This window comes from Tursiops truncatus, chromosome 11, assembly GCF_011762595.2.
Source record: "Tursiops truncatus isolate mTurTru1 chromosome 11, mTurTru1.mat.Y, whole genome shotgun sequence".
NCBI classification, from domain to species: Eukaryota; Metazoa; Chordata; class Mammalia; order Artiodactyla; family Delphinidae; genus Tursiops; species Tursiops truncatus.
In genome coordinates this window covers 22661336-22677036 of record NC_047044.1, presented here as the reverse complement: position 1 = coordinate 22677036, position 15701 = coordinate 22661336, and positions in this window count along the sequence as shown.

Here is a 15701-nt window from a genome sequence, read left to right as displayed (position 1 = left end):
CATCAGTTTTCCTGTCTTCGTACTCATCTATGGCGCTCATGATCGTTAGTCTTGCTTTGAGACTAAGCAAAGATGTTGCTGCCATATATTCATCACGGAGCTGTGTTCACAAGTTGAAAATGCTTTTCTCTCTCCATCATTCATGTGTCCCCCAAAGGTGATTTTATTTAAATTAGTGATTCTCAAGGTAATATGTACACTGTAATTAATTAGACAGCAAGTAGCATCAAAGGCTTAAAATAACAATAAAGTATGCTTTATTGCATGCTTACTGTGTGCTAGATACTGTTCTGTGTACTTAATATGTATTGACTCACTTAATCCTCAAGATAGTCCTATGAAATAGGTATTTTCTTATTCTCTCATTACAAATGAGGAAATTGGTGCTTGGAGGGGTTAGGAAACGTGCCCAAATTTGCACAGCTGAGAAATGATGAGTCTGGTTGCATATGATAATGGCAGAGAGGACCTAAAAGACCGAAACTCTTAAACAGACTCTGAACCAGTTCTCCTGTTCAGCCTTGCTCCTTCCACAACTTCAGTGGTGCCTCTAAGTTCCAAACCTCTTTAAGGGATCTTTAAGGTTCACTTGTAGTTTTAATCTTTGTCTGTAGCCATTTAACTTTGAGCCTTCTTACCCTTAATTTGTTTTCTATTTATTAATCTGTTTTCCATCTTCATACAGTTTTTTGCAACATATTGTCTTCTGATGTCTCATTTATTTCTCTTCCATTCATGTAGTCAGTCTGTCGCTTTGAATTAGCAGTCACTGAGAGCTATTCAGAGTTCATATAGTATCTTCCCGCCAAAGATTTAGGAAGAAAGCAGAGAAGGAAACATGGAATTTTTAGTGTAGGGAGACCCAAAACAGATCAATTCTGTTATGTTCTGGTATAAAGTCATTAGTTGAACTGACACTTCATGACGTTTATTGCTATTATGTTCCCAGCTCTTTGAAACTGACTGCTTGTAAAATTTTACACCCACTTGAAGAAATATTTATTCATTGCCTCCTCTTGCCAGGTATAATGTTTGGCGATGCTGGATGCAGTTTTTTTGTTTTTGTTTTTTTGCGGTACGCGGGCCTCTCACTGTGTGGCCTCTCCCGTTGCAGAGCACAGGTTCCGTACGCGCAGGCTCAGCGGCCATGGCTCACGGGCGTAGCCGCTTCGCGGCATGTGGGATCTTCCTGGACCGGGGCACGAACCTGTGTCCCCTGCATCGGCAGGCGGACTCTCAACCACAGTGCCACCAGGGAAGCCCTGGATGCAGTTTTAAGAATATCTTTGGGTATTCTTTGGGGGAAGTTTTTGGGGTCAAAAACATTTGTCCCATTAATAGCAACATAGGTTTATTTAGCTGTTTAAGTATTAATGGGGGACTTCCCTAGTGGTCCAGTGGTTACGACTCCCCACTCCCAATGCAGGGGTCCTCGGTTCAATCCCTGGTCAGGGAACTAGATCCCACATGCCACAGCAAAAATATCCCGCGTGCAGCAACTAAAAATCCCACAATGCCACAATTAAAGATCCTGCACACAGCAATGAAGATCCCTCATGCTGCGACTAAGACCCAACACAGCCAAATAAATAAATAAAAATTTTAAATCTATTGTATTAATTGTTCTTTAGCTAATTAAGAGGAATTAGTAATGTTTAACCCTTGTAAATCAAAGAACCAAAAATTTGTCAGCTTGTTTGGAATAAATCAAAGCTGACTATGAAAATAAAATCCTAATCAAATGCATTTATACTAGACCAGTACTGACTTTGTTGTCCAGAATTTAACACATTGATCTTATGGTAGTGAATAATTTGAAACTGTGAAGCAGTGTAAACTGTACTTGTTTTATTTGTCCCACTGACAGAAACTAGTCAGCTTCTGGTTTGATTGGGAGAAGTAAGTTATCTATTGCTTAATAGCAATTAACCTCAAAACTTATCAGCTTAAAACAATTATTGTAGTTTTTATGTGTCGGAAATCAGGGAGCAGGACTTCCCTGGTGGCACAGTGGTTAGGAATCCACCTGCTAATGCAGGGGACACGGGTTCAATTCCTGGTCTGGGAAGATCCCACATGCCGCAGAGCAACTAAGCCCATGCACCACAACTACTGAGCCTGCACTCTAGAACCTGTGCTCTAGAGCCTGCAAGCCACACTACTGAGCCCACATGCCACAACTACTGAAGCCCGTGTGCCTAGAGCCGGTGCTCCACAGCAAGAGAAGCCACTGCAATGAGAAGCCTGCGCACTGCAACGAAAAGTAGCCCCTGCTCACCACGACTAGAGAAAGCCCACACACAGCAACGAAGACCCAACGCAGCCAAAAATTAATTAAGGCAGCAACTTAGCTGTGTGGTTCTAGCTCAAGACCTCATGACTTTGTAGTTAGTTGTCAGCGATATAATCTGAAGGTCCAACTGGGGCAGAATGTGCTCCCAAGCTCACAGGGTAGTTGGCAGGCCTCAGTTCCTTACAGGCTGTTGGCTGGAGACATCATAGGTCACCTGAGTGCCCTCATGACATGGCAGCTGGCTTCTCCCAGAATAATCCAAGAAAATGCACCCATGATTAGAGCCACAGCATTTATACAACCTAATCTTGGAAACGATATACCATCACTTCTGCCATATTCTATTGGTTTTACAGGTCAAATGGGGAAGGGACGACACAAGAATGAATACCCAGGAGGCAGAGGTGATTGGGACTCTTCTTGGAGTTTGGCTACCACAACTATCTTAATCTGAGGGGTTATATAGATATTTAGTTTGGACATGCTGTATAGCATTTGAAAACAGTGTTCAGTATTGCTTTGGAATGTATACGGACATTTCTTTGGAATGTTCGCTTTGATCTGTCCATCATTCCAAAACATTATATATAAAATTAAATATGAATGAAAAGCAGTGAGACTGGAGAGGGGGGTAGATTTGAGTTATCTTGCAGAGGTAAATTTAACAGACTTGATTAATATATGGTCAGAGAGAGAGAAGTAAAAAATTACCTGGAGATTTTTTACTTGGCTGGCCTAGTGGAAGGTGGTTCCAGTCACTGAAAGAATTCTGAAAGAAGACTATGGGGGAAAGAAGATAGACTTTGAATACATTCAATCTGATATTTCTGTGAGAAATTGTAGCAACAATATTTGACCCATAGTAAGCACTCAGACACTGTGTGAATAAATCCAAATGGAGGTCATCTGTTGGCAATTAGGTAACTAATTAGTTACCTAATTTGAATTAGGTAACTAATTAGGAGAGAAACTTAGGAGAGAAACTAGAAACAGTTGGAAGTCCTTAGCAAATAGATATATTCAGAATGATGGAAATATATAAGATTATTCACAGATTTGGAAGTGAGAAAGAGCTAAGGATGAGAGTATCAGTGTTTAAGGGATGGGTAATCAAGGAAGACCAAGAGAATGCAGTGTCATCGAAGAGGGCATTTTAAGAAGAGTGGTCAACAGTTATGCTAAGTAAAATGGGGGCATAGAATGATGTCTACTGAATTTAGTCAGGTGACTGGTGAGAATAATTTCAGTGTTAAGGCAGGGGCAGATGTGTAGACAACTCTTAGAGAACAGGGCAGTAGCTTGAGAGTTGGCAGTATGTCAAGAAAGGTGGGTGCTTCCCTGGTGGCACAGTGGTTAAGAATCCGCCTGCCAATGCGGGGGACACGGGTTCGAACCCTGGTCCAGGAAGGTCCCACATGCTGCGGAGCAACTAAGCCCGTGAGCCACAACTACTGAGCCCAAGGGCCACAACTACTGAAGCCCGTGCACCTAGAGCCCGTGCTCCACAACAAGAGAAGACACCGCAATGGGAAGCCCGCGCACTGCAACGAAGAGTAACCCCCGCTCACCACAACTAGAGAAAGCCCACACACAGCAACGAAGACCCAACGCAGCCAAAAATAAATATAAATAAAATAAATTTTTTTAAAAGCGTTTGTTTCTAAAATGAGAGACCATGCAGCCATACATAGATCAAGAAGCCATATTACCAATCCCCCAGAGATTCTCAATCTCCCTTCTAGTTTCTATCCCTCTCCAACCCTCCACCTAGAATAACCACTGTGCTAATATAGCACCATGGATTTTTGTTGTTGTTGCTTTATTAATAAAATCATACATTATTTACTCCTTTGAGTGGCTTTCACTTTGCATTGTGTTCATGAGATTAATCCATATATGTAGTGATAGATTTTTGTCACTGCTATATTTCATTGTGTGGATATAGCATACCATCCATGTAACTTTTAATGGGCATTTGGGTAGTTTGAAGGTTTGGGCTATTACCAAAAATGCTGCTGTAAACATTTCTGTACATGTCCTTTGTGTGTATATATGTGTAGTTCTGTCTTCATTTTGTTACAGGGTTTGCTTATGTACCAGTTGTCCATCTTTCATAATGATTTGTGGAAGTTCTTTATATGTTCTGGACTCTAGCCCTTTGTCAGTGTATCAGATTCTAATCAGGAGGCAAACATGACATCAGTTACTTGAACAGAAATACTTTAAAGAATTATTAACCAGTCATAAAGTTAGGTAACTGAAAGAGTAACAAAAGAATTTTGAAGTATGGAGAGAGCACTGCAGCAACTATAGAACCTAAGGTCAAGAGAAAAAAGAGAAGAGGTTGGAATTATTAAAACTTAGAAGCTTGGGGCAGGAACCCTAGGGGCTGAAACTCAGACCTCTGAAGAGGGCATGCTGCCACCTGAAGGGAGAGGAAAGGCACAAAGAAACTCCACACTGGATTCTGAAACTGATATAGAAACTGTAGCACCACAGAGAAGAAACATCACTGGGTTGATACTCAGAGGAGCTGCAAGAAGATCGTCCACAGGAAGGACAAATCTTTCTCCAGCCTTTCAGTCTCTAGTAACCACTATAAGCAGAGCCTAACAGGGAACCAGCCTGCAAAGTAGAAGTGTGGTTGCAGAGTCCTAACCTCAGCATCACAAAGCAGAATATGTAAGGGGTTGCTTTTGGAGCCAAGAGACAGGAATTGGTACAAGGCAACTGACCAAAATTAACTTGAGAAAAAATAATAGTACTATATCTATTAAATTGAATATGTAATTTTAAACTTCACACAAAACTCAGTGATAGCATTCACTAATGAATTCTACCAAAATATAAGGAAGATATCATACTAATCTTATACTCCCAGAGGACAGAAATAAACACTTCTCAACTTGTTCCATGCAATTCTGTCAGTGAAAGGATGATTTTTAAAATAGTGCTGGAGAAATTAGATCTCCATATAGGGAAGAGATTAACCTTGACCCCTAACACACTGTGCAGAAAAAATTAATTTGAGGTGGATCATTGACCTAAATGTGAAAGCTAAATCAAGCCTCTGAATAGAAACCATGAGAATATCTTTCTGACCTTAGAGTTGGCAAACATTTCCTTTAAAAGACCCAAAAAAGCACTAACCAATTAGTAAATTGGATTACATACTAAGAAGTGTGAATCAAAAGACACTTAGAAAACAGGTCAAAGAACAGCAGAAGATATTCCCAATACATACATCTGACAAAGGACTTAAACAGAATGTTTTGAAAAGTCCCACAAATCAATAAGAAAAAGACAACTCAAACAAAAAACTAACAAAAGCCTGAAAATCTCATCACAAAAGGAAATATCCAAATAAGCATTTGAAATTGTGGTTAAAGGCTGACAGCAGCAAATGTGAAAAAGCTAATGGAGCAACTGAAACGGCAACAGCATTACACTGGAATACTATTCGGTAGTATCTACTAACGCTAAACATGCCTATCCTGTGACCTAGCAATTCCACTCAGGTATTTACCCAAGAGGCATGAAAACATAACCACAAAAAAGAATTGTTAAATGCTCATAATGATGTTTTATTCATAATTGCTCCCAACTGGAAATAGTTCACACATCCATCAACAGGAGAACAGATAATCTGTGGAATACTCTTATAATGCAATACTATGTTGCAATAAGCAAACTACAGCTACATGTAACAATGTGGATGAATTGCACAGACATAATGTTAAAACAATCCTGGGGCAAAAGTATTTAGTGTATGATTCAGTCCAAAATTCCTAAAGTAGGAAAATGGGCAAAAATATTCTATGGTGATAGAAGAACAAGGCATACATACCTTTGGGGAAAGGGTAGGTATTAGGTGAACATGAAGGATTCTTTTGCAGTGATAGAATGTTCTATATATCTTGATCTAGGTTGTGGTTAACAAGGGTATATACATATGTAACCAAGAGTTTCATCAATCTATACACAAGATTTTGTGCAATTTACTGTGTTTTAAACCTCAATAAGTAAAACAAAAAAAATATTTCTTATCAAAGAGATTGAGAAAATTAATTTAAAATTAATGCAGCTTTCATCTAGTAATGGTCTTTTAATCTCATTTTTATTCATTGCCCATTTGTATTTTTGCCCACTTTTGGTAGTTGGGAGGCTTGGATCTTATTGACAGGTGGGATCATTTTAATATTTTATGTTTATATTTCAAGTTTTTCCTAGCCTCTTTCTATTGGTCTACAGTGTTTTTGTCTATTATTAGTTAAAAAAAAACAACAACATTGCGTTTCACATCTGTCTCTGGACGTGACAGAATAACCAGTAACAGATTTGTCCTTCCATTGTAAAAAGTTAAAAAACTAGGCAAAATATCAATATATGAAACAACTGCTTTTCGACATTGGATAACAGACAGTATGTGACTGATCCCTGAGAGAAGAGAAACAAAAGTAGCCATACAATTACACTTTTTTCCTACAGCACTTTCCAGCTGGTGACAAAAGGAGGGTGAGTCTGAAGCAGAGCACAGGGTCTCTGGTTAGTTGAAGACACGGAAATCAAAGTTCAAGGAGGCTAAGGCAATTAGAATTTGTGGGAAAGAGTAACAGGAAAGGGAACTATGCAGGAAAAGAGCTCCAGAAATTTGCATAGGAGTCTCTTGAGTCTGGCTAAATACCAAATTGTGTGCATAGGGTGAAGAACACCGCCCCAGAGGCTCTGAGCTCAACACTTTCCAGAACTCACACAGGGCTGGGAGACATTCTCATCACAAAAAGCCAGAGTGGAAAGACCTTGTAAAATGCCCAGGATATTTAGTATAGATCCCAGAAGGGCCACAACTGAGTAGTACTAAACAAGCTCTAGAATAAAAGCTACTCTAGATACATCCTAACAGAACTTAAAAATAAGCTTTGAAAGGATTAAGCTGACCTCCTAGTAAATTAAGTCTTCCAGAACACAGTTGAACACTCTTCAAAGGAAGACAATAAAATGCACTCTCAGTAATATTCACAATATCAAGGATCCAGTAAAATATTAAATAGAGATGCAAAGGAGCAGGAAAATGTGACCTATAAGCAGAAAATAAGTCAATAGACACAGACCAAGAAATGATTCATTACTAAATTTACTCAAAAAGTTAAATACATGAACATAATGATGAAAGTAATGGGAGCTACAAAAAAAAAAAAAAAAGAAAAAAAAACTTCTGGAGATGAAAAATTACAATATCAAAACACAATTTTATTGGATGGACTTATCAGATTAGACAGTGCAAAAGAAGACGAATGAACCTGAAGACAGAGCAATACAATTATCCTAACTGAAACACAAAGAGAAAAAGCCTCAGTGACCTGTGAGATGATATCAAGCAGTCTTTCATACATGTAATTGGAATACCAGAAGGAGAGGAGAGAGAGCAGAAAAACCATTTGAAGAAATGATGGACGAAATTTTACTAAATTTCACGAAAACTATAAACCCAGTCATGTGAGTAGTACCAAAGTCAAGATATAAAATATTTCTATCACCCCAGAAAGTTCCCTTATTGACCCTTTGTAATCAATCTCCTGCCTCCAACCCCATACCCTGGCAAGAACTGCTTTTTGTTCCTACAGTTTTGCCTTTTCCAGAGTGACGTAAATTACCCATACAGTTTGTAGCCTTTTGAGTCTGGCTTCCATCACTCAGCACACTGGTTCTCAACTGGTGGTTTTGCACCCCAGGGGACACTTGGCAATGTCTGGATATTTTTAGTTGTTACAGCTTTGTTTGGGGGAGGGCACTCATGGGTAGAGGCCAGGGATGCTGCTAAACCTCCTACAATACACAGGACAGCCCCCATAACAAAGAGTTACCAGGCCTAAGATGTCAGTAGTGCTGAAGCTGAGAAACTTGACTTAGACTAAATCTTCTGAGAATTGTCGCATTTAATTTGTTCCTTTTACTTTGGAATAGGATTTTTATGTCCTTATTTCCAACTTACACGTCTCATTTGCTCAAGTGTCTGTTCAAATCTTTTGACCATTTTTAAAAGTAGTTGAGGGACTTCCCTGGGGGTCCAGTGGGTAAGACTCCGTGCTCCCAATGCAGGGGGCCCGGTTCGATCCCTGGTCAGGGAACTAGATCCCACATGCATGCCGCAACTAAGAGTTCGCATGCTGCAACTAAGAGTTCGCGTGCCACAACTATGAGCCCACATGCCGCAAGGAAGACCCAGAGCAGCCAAAAAAAGAAATACAAAGCACTATTATCTCCATTCTATATGAATCTAACTTCATGGGAATATATTTTATAGTATATACAATTTATGTAGCATATATCAATTTCTTGATTTTTCCCTCTTTTAATGTTGATTGGAAAATTAGAATTGTTCCATGAAATAGATAATCCTTAAAAGAAAAAAAAAATACTGAGAAGCCAATATGCATTTGGATGAAAAGAAAGTTAGATTGGTAAAAATCAAGAAATTTTTTATAGATTAAAAGACTTAATCTTAGGCATTATTTTTAAAAAAATAAAGGATACTGTATGTACAGTCCCAACTGTTCTAGTAAGAGCTTGCCTTCTGTTAAGTAGAAGTCCTCTTCTCTTCCCAGTCAGGATAGATTTAGGGGTACAGGTTGGAGAAAAGTCTGGGACAGGTGAATTATTCTGTGTAAATAAAGGAGATGAATAAAGGAGGGGAGAGGGCCACTGCATGTGGAGAGAGGGAAGAAGTGAGAATTCTCAGGGCAGAGCAGCCCAAAAAGGTCTTTGGGAGAGAAAGAATGACTAGGAGATTTTTATTTTATTTGCTCTGAGGAGTGCTGTGCAGCTCTTTCATTATCAGACTAAAAATGTCTTTGATAAAGGCTACATTGCTCACCAATTCTTTTTTTTTTAATATATTCAAAATTGCTAGCTAGTCATATTTTTTTAATTTTTTGTACAATTTTTAAAGGTTACTTTCCGTTTATAGTTTTACAAAGTATTGGCTGTATCCCTCGGGTTGTACAACACATCCTTGAGCCTGTCTTACAACCAATAGTTTGTACCCCCCACTCCCCACCCCTATGTTGCCCCCCTTCCCCCAATAACCACGAGTTTGTTCTCTATATCTGGCTCACCAATTCACTTTTGTGAAAGTGAACAATTTTGAGTGAAGTTAAAGGTGGGGCTGGTTCTCTGGGTTGAGGAAAGGCAAAAACAGATTACACAGGGAAGCTGGACTTGAGGACAGAAGAGATCAAGAGTGTATAATTTCTTGGAATTTAGCAAAAAGTCCTAGGAGAACTTCAGACTGTGGGATTAGTGAAGTATGAACTTAGATCCCCAAGGAGTAAATAATCCGGCAAATATCTGACTTATAGCTAGATATTCAGCAAATAGCTGACTTATAGCTGGGAGATATATACATGTATATTAAAAATATATATATACGTATATACATATATATATATCTCCAATCTGTGGCCGCTGAACCACTGTATTTGGTAGTTTAACCTAGAGCCATCTGCCATACCTACATAGATGTCTGAATGTATGTCAAAAGGTTATTGGGTTGGGCTTTCCTGGTGGCGCGGTGGTTGGGGGTCTGCCTCCTGATGCAGGGGACACGGGTTCGTGCCCCAGTCTGGGAGGATTCCACATGTCATGGAGCGGCTGGGCCCATGAGCCATGGCCGCTGAGCCTGCGTGTCCGGAGCCTGTGCTCCGCAACAGGAGAGGCCGCAGCAGTGAGAGGCCCCCGTACCGCAAAAAAAAAAAAAAAAAAAATTATTGGGTTTTTTTGGTTTGTTTATTTATTTATTTATTTAATCATTTATTTATTTATGGTTGTGTTGGGTCTTAGTTGCTGTGTGCGGGCTTTCTCTAGTTGCAGAGAGCGGGGGCTACTCTTCATTATGGTGCGAGGGCTTCTTATCGCAGTGGCTGCTTTTGTTGCGGAGCATGGGTTCTAGGCGCTCAGGCTTCAGTAGTTGTAGCACTCGGGCTCAGTAGTTATGGCTCGCAGGGCCTAGAGCACAGGCTCAGTAGTTGTGACGCAGGGGCTTAGCTGAATCGCACCCTGAGACTCCTCAGGGCTCACTGTGAGAAGTGGCTGCAGTCTGATGGCAAGTATTCTTTGTTTCCTTCCTGAGTTCCCTCAGGGCTCACCAGCTCACCCATCAGCTGGTGGCTGCAATCTCAGATGACTGTGACATCCTTTGTTTACTGATATGACAGGCAATATTCCATTTCTCACATTAGAAATTAGGAAGGCCCAGAAAGGGTAGAGGGATCTATCTACTAGACTGAAACAGTGGGCAAGGGCTACGGATTCACCTTCCTCTCTCTGTCCCACCCTCAGGACCCCTTTATGACTATTTCATAGCTCTGTGATAGGGGCCTGTCTAACGCATGCATCCTCCATGCCCAGTTGCCTGAGGCAGAGTGAACTTCAGATCATGAAGAACTACTTTTTTCTGAGAGGCCTTGCCATTCCACAGCTGAGCTTGAACTGAATATGGTACCAACTTCCCATTGCTCCGGAAGTTGGGACAAAAACTGTTGGGCAGGGCAGGAGCTGGAATGAGAACTAGGGTCTGAAGCATAGAACATCTGTGTAGGTGTGGTAGATGACTCTAGGTTAAACTACCAAACACAGTGGTTCAGTGGCCACGGATTGGATTACTGAGAGCGTTCAGGCTCCCTGCAGAGCAGAGTCCCTCGTACAGGTTTATCAGCTACCTCCCCTCAGGTGTCTCTGGGCCAAGCATTTCCTCGGGCTGGTCTCCAGGCCAAGGCAGAGCCTTTGAAAGTCTCTAAAGGAACATCATGGATCTGCAGGACTGAGAGTCTGTGCCACTCCTCAGCGAAGGATCACTGACTGAAAACCCAATTGACAACCCCATAAAGAAGACCTTTTCTGAGTTTTTCAAAGAAGGGAAATAGAAAATACTTGAATCCACTTTTAAAAAATGAACGAAAGGGAAGGAATACAGACCTCCATTAATTCACTTGACAGTGATGCTTCCCCATGTTGGTTTTTTTTAAACCTTTAATATCCACCTCCAACCATATAATTTTCATTTATTCTGTTCTTCTGATTTTACATTAATCCTTTCTTCTTTTCAAATCAGACACTTATGGCTGAAAATATCCCACAAATAATTGCTGCACAAATGTTAATAGGTAAGGTATAAGCATTCACCTACAAGTATTTGGGTGGACACGTCTTCATTTTTCTTAGATAAATACTGAAAAATGCAATGGCTGAGTCTTATGGTAGGTGCATGTTTAGCTTTTTAAAACATTGCCCCACTCTTTTCAAAATGGCTGTAACATTTCACAATCCTACCAGAAAGTACTGCCATTAGTATTGTCAGTCTACTTAATTTTGGCTTGTCGACTGAAAAAAAAAAGCACAACATAAAAGCTGAGAATTATATTTTATTCAGCAGACTTTCTGAGGCCTTAAGCCCGGAAGACAACCTCTCAGATAGATCTGAGGAGCTGCTCCGAAGGGGTAAGGGAGGAACCAGACTTTATAGTAGTTTTTGCAACAAAAATGAGGCAGTTGGCACATCAAAAGATTACTGTTAATTGAAGAAAACCAGACATCTCAAGTTAATGAATTTAGTGCTTTTCCATGTCGGAGAAGATGCGAGAAGATGAGAGAGTCTGGGCTCATTGAAATCGTCCCTTTGGTATGCACCTTAACTATCTAGGGCCAGTATCCAGTTCTTTCCCATCCTGAATCCCCTCAGGGTGCACCGTTGGGGCGGCTGTGTGGCCAAGGAGGCAACCTGTTTGTCTCCATCCTGAGTTCCCTCAGGGCTCACAGTGGGGGCAGCTGTAGTGGCTGACGGCTAGATGGCTGCGACATCCTTTGCTGATATGGGAGGCGGCATTCTTTGTCCACAGGCACAGGAGGTATGTACCAATATCTCATGGTGGGTTTCATTTGTATTCCCCTGGTGACTAAGGATGTTGAACATCTTTTCATGTTCTGATTGGGCATTTGTGTATTGTCTTTTATGAACTGTTTATTTCAATCTTTTGCCCATTTTGGGGGTTGTCTTCTTATTGAGTTGTAAGAATTCTTTATACATTCTGAATGCATCCCTATGTTGTTGTTTTTTTTTTCCTATGTTGTTTTAAACAACTACGTTTTGTATGTTTTTTGTTGTTATTGTATAACAATTGAAAACTGATATAACACATATAGAACACCTCATACAACAAAGACAGAATCCATGTTGTTTTCATTTTCTATTGCTACCGTAACAAATTACCACGGATTAGCGATTTAAGGCAATACCCATTTATTCTCTCACAGTTTCCATGAGTCAGAAGTCTGGGCACACTGTGGCCCAGCTGAGTTCTCTGCTTATGGTCTCACAGCACCAAAATCAAGGATTCAGCAGGGTTGTATTCTTTACTGGAGCCTCTTGGGAAGAATCCACATCCAAATTCCAGTGCTCCAAGGGCAATGGTGCTTCAAGGACAAAGGACAACCTTGCCTGAAAAAGTGTCAGCGTTACACCCCCTACCAGACTCTTAGTCACCCTCCCCGACATGTTGCGATGGTTACGAAATTCCTGAGCCCACCTGGGCAACAGGACCTGTCCCAAATAAGGAAAGACATTTGCCCTGTCCCACTCTAACCCCATAGAAGGAAGGTGTATGTGCCTCGACCATCAGTAAACGAAATTTTCACCTCGGACCATTTCTTTGTTTTCTGGCTATAAAAACTGATCAATAGCACATGTTCGGGCTCGACTCTCCCAGACTACTAGGAAGTAGGACCGCTGTTCTAGCAGCGACACTTCCCTCTAATAAATTCTATCTTCTTTACATTCTGCCTTGTGTCTGGAAATTCTTCTCCAACCCGCGTTCAGACCAAGACACAACCTTCAAGAATGTGGGAGAATTCAATTCCTTTTCATGCTTTGCCTTTGGCCCCTCCATCTTCAAGCCAGCAGAGGCAGCTGAGTCCTTCTTATGTTTTTAATCTCTGCCTTCCTCTTCTGCTTTTAAGGGCTCATGTGATTATAGTGGACCCATCTGGATAACTCAGGATAATCTTCCTATTTTAATAATTACATCTTCAAAGTTCCTTTGCCATATAATATAACACATCTGCAGATTAATACCAGGAGGTAAAGGTCATGAGAGTCCGAACTCTACCACACATGTTCTTTTCAACCAGAACTGGAACATTATTCAAAATTGACTAAATGCCATGCCATAAAGCAAGACCTCCAAATTTTAAAAGATTGAAATATTTCGCAGCATATTCGCTGACTACAGTGCTATTGAGCTAGAAATAAATAACAAAATCGAGAAAACCTCCAGCTGCCTGGGAATTAAACAGCACGCTTTCAAATAACTCATGAATTAAAGAAAGAATTGCAACAAATTAGAAAATATTTTGACTTGAGTGATAATAAAGATACAACTATGAAAACTTCTGCGGTATTATATAATTAGTGATTAGAGTAAACATGCTCAGTGGTAAAATTTTGAAAGCTTTCCATTTGAAATCAAGAATAAGGCAAGATGTCCATATCACCACTTTTACTCAACATTGTACTGGAATTCTTAAAAAACAATAAAGCAGGGAAAATAAATAAAAGAAAAGTCTTGAAAGGAAAAAATAAAAGTATTCCATTATTAGAATAGGTTTACTTAGCAAGGTCTCTGAATATAAGATTTTAACACTAAGATCGGTTGTGTTACTGTATATCAGCAATAAACAAAAAATACCCTTTACAATAATCTCAAAAACATGGAACTAAACCTATCAAACAATGTCAAAGACCTTTCACTGGAAACTACTAATTTTGAGAGAAATTAAAAGAAATCCAAATAAATACTATGTTCATAGATTGAAAGAGTTAGTGTAAACATGTTATTTCTTCCCCAACTCATCTATAAATTCAATGCAATTCCAATCAAAATCCCAGCTGATTTTTGGTGTGAAAATTGACATGAAATTTTGATTTAGGTGATTTTAAATTTTAGATAGCAATGCAAAGAGACAAGAATAGCTCTGGCAATCTTACAAAAGAACAAAGCTGGACAATCACACTGCCAGTGAACATGGCCCATTATAAAGCTGTGGAAATTTATTTATTATTTAAAATTTTTTATTTATTTACTTTTGGTCGTGCTGCACGGTATGCAGGATCTTAGTTCTCTGACCAGAGGTTGAACCTGTGCCCCCTGCTGTGGAAGCATGGAGTCTTAACCACTGGACCATCAGGGAAGTTCTATTTATTTATTTTTTAAGCTTGGAAATTTAGACAGTATGGTTTTGTTCCAACAATAGACAAATAAGCCAATGGAACAGAACAGAGCCCACAGACAAGTTGAAAAGAGTCACCTGATAGATGACAAAGGCTATATTGCTACGTAGTGGAGAAAGGACAGTCTTTTTACTGTGAATATCCTTATGGGAAAACATTAAACTTGATCCCTACCTCACAATAATATAAAAATTAATCCAGGTGGATTGTCCATAAAATTGGAAAGATAAAGCAATAATGATTTTAGAATAAAGTATAGGAAAGTAATATCTCTGTAAACTTTGAGTAGGTAAAGCCCTTTAAATAAGACACAAAAAGCACCAACCATAAACAAAATAACTGATAAATTGGACTCTAGTAAAATTAAGAACTTCTGTTCACCAAAAGACACCATTAAAAGGGTGGAAAGGCAAGCCAAAGAGTGGGTGGAGATATTTGCTATACATGTGTCTGACAAAGGGCTTATATTCAGAATATGTAAAGAATTTTTAAAAACTGATCTGAAAAAAAAAAGACAGGCAGACAACGAATAGAAAAATGGGCAAAAGATTTGGCGTTTCACAAAAGAGGATACCCACATATTCTATAAATGTGGAAAAATGATCAACTTCATTAATTAGCAAGGAAGTACAAATTAAAACCAGAATGCCATATTACCGCACACAGAGTAGCTAGAAGAAAAAGACAGAATACCTAGGTTTGGTAAAGTTGAGGAGCAATTAAAATTCTTATGCATGGTGGGTGGAAGTGAAAAGTGGTAGAACTACCTGGGAAAAGCATCTACTAAAATAGAACATCTCTATAACCAGCAGTTCTACTCCTAAGTACATACCCAACAGAGATGTGTTCACATGCTCACCAAAAGCATATATGAGAATATATATGTGTAGCAGCACTATTCATAATATCCCAGAACTAGAAGCAACTCAAATTTACTTCTACAGTAAATGGATGATAAATTGTGGTATACTCATACAGTGAAATGTTATAGAGCAATGAAAATGAAAAATCTATAGCCATACACAAAACATAGATAAAGCACACAAAATGTGGAACAAAAGAAGCTCATAGATAAGAAAAGGGCATTCTATTTTTTTGTTTGCTTGTTTGTATTGTGGAACTTGATGT